Source organism: Atta cephalotes, assembly GCF_000143395.1.
Source record: "Atta cephalotes unplaced genomic scaffold scaffold00001, whole genome shotgun sequence".
NCBI lineage: Eukaryota > Metazoa > Arthropoda > Insecta > Hymenoptera > Formicidae > Atta > Atta cephalotes.
In genome coordinates, this window is record NW_012130065.1 from 9,725,206 (window position 1) to 9,734,641 (window position 9,436).

Sequence of the window (9,436 nt, forward strand, 5' to 3'; positions counted from 1 at the left end):
TCGTCTAAAAATTAACCTTTAAATTAAATTTAGTATTACTCAAGAAATAGCGTTCTCTAACAACAAAGTTTAGGTTTTAACGTTTTACGTTATAACTACATTCTATTGTAGTTATTCTCTCTCTCTCTCTCTCTCTCTCTCTCTCTCTCTCTCAGTCATCGCTATATAATTCGATGAGTTTGGATTTCTATGCCAGTCTCGGAAAATCGATGTCCTGGTGCGATATAGCTCACAATCGTGCGGTCCAATTTGCACAGGTGGCCATCCCGCCATGCGTAGTGCAACGGAATCGAAAGTGAGATTGGCTCCGTTCTGCCTGGCCGAGCGCCAAGTCTCGCCGTCTGCGCTTCGCATCTCTCTTCCTCTTCCCTCCCTCCTTATCCCTGGAAGAGTGCACTAGTTCGTGCTTTTGTTGCCATCGCGCCTCCTTCAACGCACTCAGATACGCGCGCGCGCGCACGCAGAATTTCGCGCTATTCCCGTACATCCGGGTCTTGGTCCGACGGATATATCAGTAGCAGCGCCTGCGGCGTGAACGATGGATCATTAGCGCGGGCTAACGAACTCGGAAACGTCGCTTAAGAGATGCTCACAGGTCGATACTTGGTCCAGATGTTTCGATTCCTGGGATTTCGCTCTTCTCCAGTACAGAAATATCTTTGTTGATATAATACTAATAATAGTAGTAATAGTAATAATAATAATACTAATAAAATATATAACGTAGGTATTACTGTGATTGTAATTTTTAAATCCTGTTTTTGCAATTTTTGCAATGATTGTTGCATTTAGAATAACATACTGTTCCGATTTCTTAAATGTTGTGTTTGCACACGTTTCAATGTTTAGAATATGATTCCAGTGATCTGATATCATTTTAACAAAAATTGTTATTATATAAATAAAGTTTTTAATTGTATTGCATGCCAATATTACATTTGGAATTCAGCGTATTCAATACTTTCTTGTAAATCGCTTTATTTGTTTTTGCACATTGAAACGTGTTCTACGTTGCATTCTGTTACTATCTCTCGCGAGTTTCAAGGCGGTCGACCTTCGAATGGCATACGAAAATAATTGTTCGGCCCCGAGCACGCAAGAAAGATTATTTATTGAAATCGTTTTTTGTAAGTTGAGGAGAGACAGATAACGAAAAGCAGAGAATAAACCTAACCTAACCCTGAACGATTGATGTAACGGGAGGCGAAATACGAGAATTTTGCTGTAGTCTTGTTTCACAAATTCTCCCTCGTTTCTCTTTATGAATTATTAGTAAAGATGAGCAAAACATAAAAAATAATTTGACGTTTTTTTTTTTTAGTTAGGAAGAATTAAAAAATTGGATAGTTGTTTACGTACTTATTTATTTAATCAGACTTACAATTAATTCAGACATTACAAATATATTATGTCTATACATTAACTTATGATTGGATTATAAATATTAATTTATAATCCAAAATTATATTAATTTATAATTATATTAATTTATAATTTTATTCAACGATTTTACTGTTATACATATATAGCTATCTTACATAAATTGAAAATTTCAATATAAAAACAATGTTATTTGTAAAAAATGTTATTTGTAAAATAATATTTTGGCTCTGTTTAAACTTCAAAAAGCAACCGTGATAACTCAATTTGCAATCATCGTTTTTTACGTTTCAACAATTCGCAGATGGTTTGGCAACTCGGGGCGCGGAAAATTCTGTAGCCCACGCGATTCATTGTATCTTCTCCATCGCCAAGCATTGTAGACGGAATAGGATAGGGTGGAAAGGCAGGTCTGGTCCCTTCGGGAATCACGCGTGGCCGTTTAATAGATGTCTTTTGTATTCGATAACAGTTATCGAGACAACGGACGAACGAATCTCCCTCATATCCTCTGGCGGGGTGCGATCATAAGTCATTATGTCATTAACAAGCACATCGTCGCCCACTTAAACTGCAGCTGCAAATACGCATGTGCACACGCACATGCACATTATGCACGCAGTGCCAGGCGACGACGCGCGACTGCCATCCACAATCGACAACTCGTTGGAATCGTCGATTATTACCTGTAGTCGACTCCGGTCCTGTTCTATCAACACTATGTCGTTTGTCGAATATTATATAGATTATCACGAACATTATCCTGTGCAGCATTGTATTGCATTGTTGTCTTATTCTGGTTTTGTTACTGGGTAGGTTTTGTAACAGCAAATTTACAACGCCTAACCATTTACAAGCTACTATTGTCTATTGTATTTATGTTTATGTTAACTATAGTCTATTGTATCGTATTTTATGTATTCTATTACTCTGTTAACATGTAGTCTTTTTCATAAAGCTTTGTAATAAATTAAATTAAATTAAATATGTGTATGTATCTAAATTAACAACAGTAACTCTTGTTTTAACATTTAATAGTTGGAGAGTAACTTAACTTTGAAAATTGGAGTTTGACTAATTAAGTTTTTACGAGTGTAAATGGATAGAGAAACTTTATACATTTTAGTTTATTTAGTAAACTTTGTATTAAATAAAGATTTTTATCTCATTAATTAACTGTCGTGAAATGTATAATGTTGAAAATTACTGCAATTTTTTATCGAAATAAGAATTTTAAACACATTCGAGATAGAAAGCCATTTTTCCTCTTCACTTTTTCAATTACACTGATTGCTGGCATGGAAAGCGTAATAACGGCGTTGCACTTAATGCGCTCGCAAGTCATTGTGCCGAATCGAATAGCGTTTTTCTGTTTGTAACAATAATTATATCATGGCTCGGTTTGTAATTAATTCTACAGACAAAGTCAAATATTTTCTGCGCGAACTGTATTCTCGAATTTTTCTGCCGATAGTGAAATCGGAAACCGGGACGTAGTTTTCTTTTGTTCGCGGTCAGAAGAGGCTCAAATTCCGCATTGAGTTGAAAGTTTCGTTTTAATTTATTTATTGTCGGTCAACGAGCTTTATGAAAGAGATCGTATGAACACGATATATTTCAAGCTATATTGCAACATACATACATTCATACAAATCTTTGCAGAAATTAAGGAATAAAAAGGTATTCTCTATCAAATATCCTCAAACGTTTCAACGTTTGAATTGAAAACCAGCTCAAATTTTGCCAGTGTACTTTTAATTTCACGTTTGAATAAAATTCCCTTGCATAAAATATTCGGAGTAATTAGATTTCAACGAATTTATTTTACACGTTGAATTCGCGGTTGATTGCAGGTTTGAATCGACTGTTTTTCATTCCATTTCATATCTGAGGCGTTGTATAGGAAATCTATTTTTCCATTTGAAAAATAGTTGCTAATCAAATAGCGAACAATGACACATTGTAAATGAACATTAAAACGAGAAAGAAACATACGTGTTAGATTTTCATTCTCGTTTAATTTAATAGTAAGTTTTTCATCATTTTTAATAATTTTAATGATATATTTTTTATAATCATTTAATTCTTTAAATTAAAAATTCTTTAAAAAACATGAATAAAATACTAAAGAGATGTTTTGATAGAATAAATTAAGTTTCATTTGAATTTTTCTGAAGAGAATAAAGTTTTGTTCTTTATTTGTTTATTCATTAAAAAATTTATTATCATAAATAGGATAAAATTTTTACTAAATATTATCTCAAAATTGAAGATAATGTAACTCCTTGCATTGTCCTAATTGTGAGTTTGTTTTAAGAGAAAACTTGTTCTCAGTTTTATCTAAGAGTTCAAATAAGAGACTACAACGAAAAGAAACGTGAAGAAAGGATTCGAGATTAAGCGACATTTTGTTTTAATTAAGGCTTCCAGGCATGGTAATACATTTTTAGTACTTTAATCAAGCCGGGCCAGCAGTAATCATAAGTAGCGTTTTATTTATCCCGGCGTAAAATAAGGGAAATGCGCGTGACATGGGGGATTCTCCGTTTAATCAGATCGGTCTACGAAAGTGCACGGTATATACATTTTTCTTTGATTTAATCAGCGATAAACATCAATACGTTAAATGAAAATACGAATGGAAATGTATAGTGCCTCGTTAGAGAGTCTGCAGCTTCGGCGCGTTCACAAAGTCACTCCCCCGCCTGATAAAGTAAACCGGAAATCCTGGTAATATAAGTAACAAGTAATTAATTCGATATCAGAGCGCGCTATTCTTGTGATAATCTCGCGCTCGTTATATTGTTTCGTGCCGCCTCCAACGCGCTCGTCCCACGTTCACAGTCTACCCTTTCTCTACTTCTACGTTTCTCTGTCGTGCCTATAACGTATATATGTACATTCACATGTGCATTTTCCGCCGCATATAATCATTGTTCTTTTTCCCTTGTAGAGGTCGTGAATTACAAATCGTCAGTAATTTAACCCTTTATATACCACGCCCGAGATATCTCGCTAACGCGCTCATTTGCGTTTTTCCTTCCGCGTTAGACCTCGTTAGAGACTAAAGAATTACTTCCTGTATTACAATTTGTTCTGCAATTCAAGGAAAATTATCTAAACACGAGATATTGTGCATTGCGCCTTTATTTATATTATCATATTATAATAATTTAATATATTTACAATATTAAGACTGGAAAAAATGTCGAGAACTAACTCTGTTAAATTTATAATGTCAAATTATACCACAATTTGAGTTATTTTAATTACTCTTATAGATTTGCTTCTGCCTAATATATGATTAATTTGACTAAAGCAATAACTTAAAAACTCAAGATATATTAAATTAACTCAAATTTAATTCAAATTAGGTTATTATTTGTTAAATACATATATTAATATGGATGATATTTACTTAGAAACTAATCACAGAAATGATTGATTTACATTTTGATACACATGAAAGTTAAAAATGTTTATTTAACTCAAGGGATTACTATTGCTCCTTTGATATTTAACAGTGAAATAGTGTGATGCACAGGTAGGAGGCTGTTTGGTCGGAGGACAAACTCTCTCCGTTTCTCTGTCTCTTACAGATTCATTGTGCATACGTGGGCATTCGCGAAAGGCCATTGTAATTGCCTAGATCGACATGAGTCAGTCCGATTGAGACAAGGAGCGGCAGTAGCCATTCTTTCGCGATGAACGCTCAGTTTTACGCACGATAAAGAGAACGCGGTGAAACGTCAGACGATCCATGGATGGATGAACATTCATTCTCTTCCTCGAGCGTAAGCGACAGGGAATGGCAAATAGGTTCCGGCAAGTCATAAAATGAAAAGACGCGAGTTTTCTTACTTACGCTACATGAATCTTAATATTCGAAATTATTGATAGGTATATAGAGAAAGATTATCATCTATATACATTACTTATTAAATTAACTTGATTGTATTAGAGATTTGTACAAAGATACTTTATTATCTTAAAATTATAATCAGCAAGCCGGAGCTATTTTGCGATCGAGCTTAATTTCTATCTTCTTTATGATCGTCAACAGAAATAGAAAGACACGGATATTATTAATCTGAATAATCTGGACAAAATCGGATCATCATGATTTATAACGGCGTACTGCAAATGGACCAATTATTATCTTAAAAATTAAATTCCTTAATTTAATATTGGTCTAAAGAGGAATCTCTAACTTGTCAAGATTGAGAACAAGAGTAACTTAAATGAAGTTTCCGAAAGCTACATCGCGAAGCGTCAAAGATCCCGTTTGATATTTTGCATTGTTGTTTTGCACACCGAGTTTCTGCTTTATCTAATCCTTATCGATTTTAACTTCGTTCCGCTGCGCCAGACGCACAAAGTTCTCAGACGCGCTTCCGCGAAAGTTTCGCGTTCGCTCCTTCACTCCTCAGAAAAGTTTCTCAAAGATCTCATTCGTCACGACAACGCTGGCGTTGTCGCCGGTATTTCGCTTCACTTTCCAGTTCTAGGAGAACGCCAGGAGTGCAGACCAGAGACCTTAATTACTCGGTCGCGTTGTCAGTCGTATTTAACGGGATGGGACGGGACGCGCGTCAACCAGCGCCGGTATATCTCTCGCTAACAAGCGACCGTCTGTTTGCGTTACGTGATACGGAATTACATGTTCGCATTTCCGCGGCGGACATCTCGCAACGGACGGCAACAGTAAACGAGAGTACAATCGTCGCGGTCTCCCAGAGCGATGAATTTCCGTCAACTTTACCGTACAGTCCACGACAATCTCGCTCTCGTTCGCCCAGCCCAGCATCGCCGTAAACATCGTGGCGTGGCGTCGCGTCGCGTCGCATGTATGTGTATCCTCCTCTCGTCAAAGTGCTCCGTGGAATTAATTAATTTCCGCGCGGCGGGCTTCGCCCCGCCGGGAATAATTCTGTGTGCGGTTGGCACAAAGGACCCGCTTTCGCTGCTGTCGAAAATTAAATAAGACACCGCTGAGTTCCGTTTTGTTCCGGCCGTCCACAATAGTTATATTGTGGCTTCCGCAATGCACGGTTGTGTGTATATTTGTCGTTTACCGCGATATGCATTGTATGTACCCCGTGTGTTCTCATCGACCGCGGACTTTGGCTTTCGCGCTAGCAAACGTGAAGAATGGTTTGGTTAATCGCATTGTTAATTACGTAGGAAAGATCGAAAATGTGCGACTGGAAGCAAGCAGTCTTATAATCTAGTAAAAAATATCACGAAAAAGAAGCTAAATGATGAAATACCGATTAATAATAATGAAAAGTATTTATAAAATTACTTAAGAATTACTCTTATTGCTTTCTACTATTTTTCTCTGTGTGTTCTACTGTGATTCGTTTAATTAATGTAAATGCTCAAAAAGTTCTAATATCTTGGAATAAAATAATAAACATTTCGTTTTTGTTTAGATTCATAAATTAATTCAATTGTCTTGTTATCCACAGTCAGAAAAGTACATACTAATAATAATAATTACTTTCAAATACGTTAAAATTTCATATATTCACAAATTTGTCGTAAGTTCATTACATGCATCGAATTTATTCAAAATATTTCTAAATCCTCAAGTAAATTTAATACTTCAATCAAGACTTTACTAATTAAAGTAAAAATTCAATTTGTTTGTTATACAAAGTCGCTTCTTCGATCAATTTTATGATATTAAAAAAAATATTTTTTGTTTTGAGTAAAAAATAATGAGTGTTTTTAAACAATTTGTAGTAAATATGTATATTTTACGATTATTAAATAAAAAAAATTTCTTTGTTCAAGATAACCGTTATTTAAAAAGAAGAAAGCAAATTAAGTAATCGTTATTCTTAGCAATAGAATGATATTATTCTGTGTGCAGTCACTCAATCTTCCTTTCCCTTCATTTATCTACCTCTGTCTCTTGCCGTTTTCGAATAATTATATTTGACCACTAATCAATACCGTGCGCGATACATCAGCCATCAATCAGTAATAATAAATCTCCGATCGCATGAGATCACGCTCTTCTCTCCTATTAAATTATCGCGCTCTCGAGGACCGCGCGCCGGCTCCTCGAATTATTTACGGCACTCGAAATATCAGCCCGTCTATCCGTCAGCCGTCACGCAGAAATCGCATTTCCGGGCATGTTGGCGCGTCATTTCGACGTCGTTTCCCGCGCTGATTTATTTGCCCGCATTTTCGAGGGAGTGACAGCAATAGCCTGATCAATGCCAGATTGCAAATGGAAAAAGAAAGGGTCTGGCCTTTATACTTAAAGCGTGTGTGTTCACGCACGATTCTTTTACGAAGTCTATTCATAATCCAGAACAGTTGAGCAGGAGATAATTTTGTGTTCTATGAACAATAAAGGCAACATGAAATCGCGAATTTTATTGGATACAATGTGTAATGAAAATTTTGGATTAATTTAATGTTCTGAACATTAAGATCTAAATAATATATATGCGATTCAATTAGGAAAACGGGACGAAGCGTTAAAAGCGGTACTGTGCCATTTAAATATATATGTTCCGAAAAAATATACATCGCATTTACAATTGAAAAGTTCAATTGTGCAAAGTTCGATAATAGAAAAAAAAAGTTATAAAAACCGCTCTTCTTTCTTTTCTGATAAATATCGCGAATCTAAATTAAGAGTTAAAGGCATTGCATCCGCGTTTACGGCAGTTCCTCTTTAAGGTCGCCACGGGGTTGAAAAGCGGTCGATATCGTCGTCTCGAAACAACCCCTCCCATCCGCCCTCGTTCGTCTCTCTTTCCCGCGCCCCTATTCTATAGCATTGTAACTGGCGCACACGAGAACAGCCTGGATACCGGAGGGTAGCGAGCGCGGGGGTTCGAAGCGGAAGGGGATCAGAAAGACGCGCTCATTCAGGGTGGTTGGATGCTCTGTGTTTATCGAAGGGGTTGCCGGCGACCCCACAAATACCCCGACGTGACGGCTCCACGTCTCCTGCATCTCAGTCATGTAAATACTTTGTGCGAACTTTACTTTTTCGTTTCTTTAGTGTCATTTTTTTGTTGTTCCATATATAAATTATCTGTATGTGCTACTTTATATATTAAGACAATAAAAATCTTCTCTTCTTTAATTTCTCTCATAAATTTGCTTTGTTTAAAATTCCTCTCAATGTTATTTTTACATTATAATTTGATATAATAAAAATTATAAATTTTACGGAAATTCTTTAAATTCTTTAAATTTTCTAAAAATAAATGTTATTATTTTTCTTTCTGTAGATCAATTTTTTTTAATATTGAAGAAAAAAGTACTTATTAGAAATTTTATTATTTTATTAATTTTTAATAGAATTTTTAACAAATCTAATTATTAGCTATTATTAGTTAATACTTGATTTAAGTTTACTTAATAATTATAACGATTATTTACTAATTATAATAATAAAAGTTAATTATAAATTATTAACTGAAAAAGAAAGTCAATCAATTAATTAAGAAAAAACTTAAAGTTCGAGAAATTTAAAGTTCGAGAAACCTTTTTCTGTTGAGTTATACGTCCATTTTTATTAGTAGAAAGTTAAAAACTGCTAAGATAACCGATAATGGGAAAAATTTAAACAGTAATAAGTTTCACAGAAACACATTTTTCTGATATTTTTCATTCTTTAAAAAGCGCATTTTTAATTAATACATATCGAAATTGTTTCCGAGATCCATCGAGTTAGGTTTTATATATATATATATATTATTATATATATATATTTATATATATATAAAATTATCTCACGCGGAACTTTTAGGTCAGCCGAAAATTAAATAGTTGGTCGCAGAGTTAACTCGTGTACTAGCGAATTATCAGCAGAGATAAACCAGCTGTCGCTTGCGATACTCTCACCCTAGTTACAATGAAATGTACAAGAGAGGAGCGGAGTTGAGCTGCAGTCAGCAAACTGTCCCGCAAATAAAACTGCAGCCATTCGATCCTCTGCGTTTCCCGCACAAGCGACGATGGTTAATTCTCGTCAGTACGGGGAAAGTTTCCCGAACACCTTTGGTTCATCTCTCTCTCTCTC

At 35.2% G+C, this 9,436-nt stretch overlaps 1 protein-coding gene across 1 annotated transcript in view; it reads left to right on the forward strand.

Annotated features, from left to right (window-relative positions):
- The window catches only part of LOC105618545 (probable JmjC domain-containing histone demethylation protein 2C), a 153,935-nt gene that overhangs the window by 131,472 nt on the left and 13,027 nt on the right, over window positions 1-9,436 (forward strand). The gene's annotated exons all lie outside the window — the stretch shown is intronic.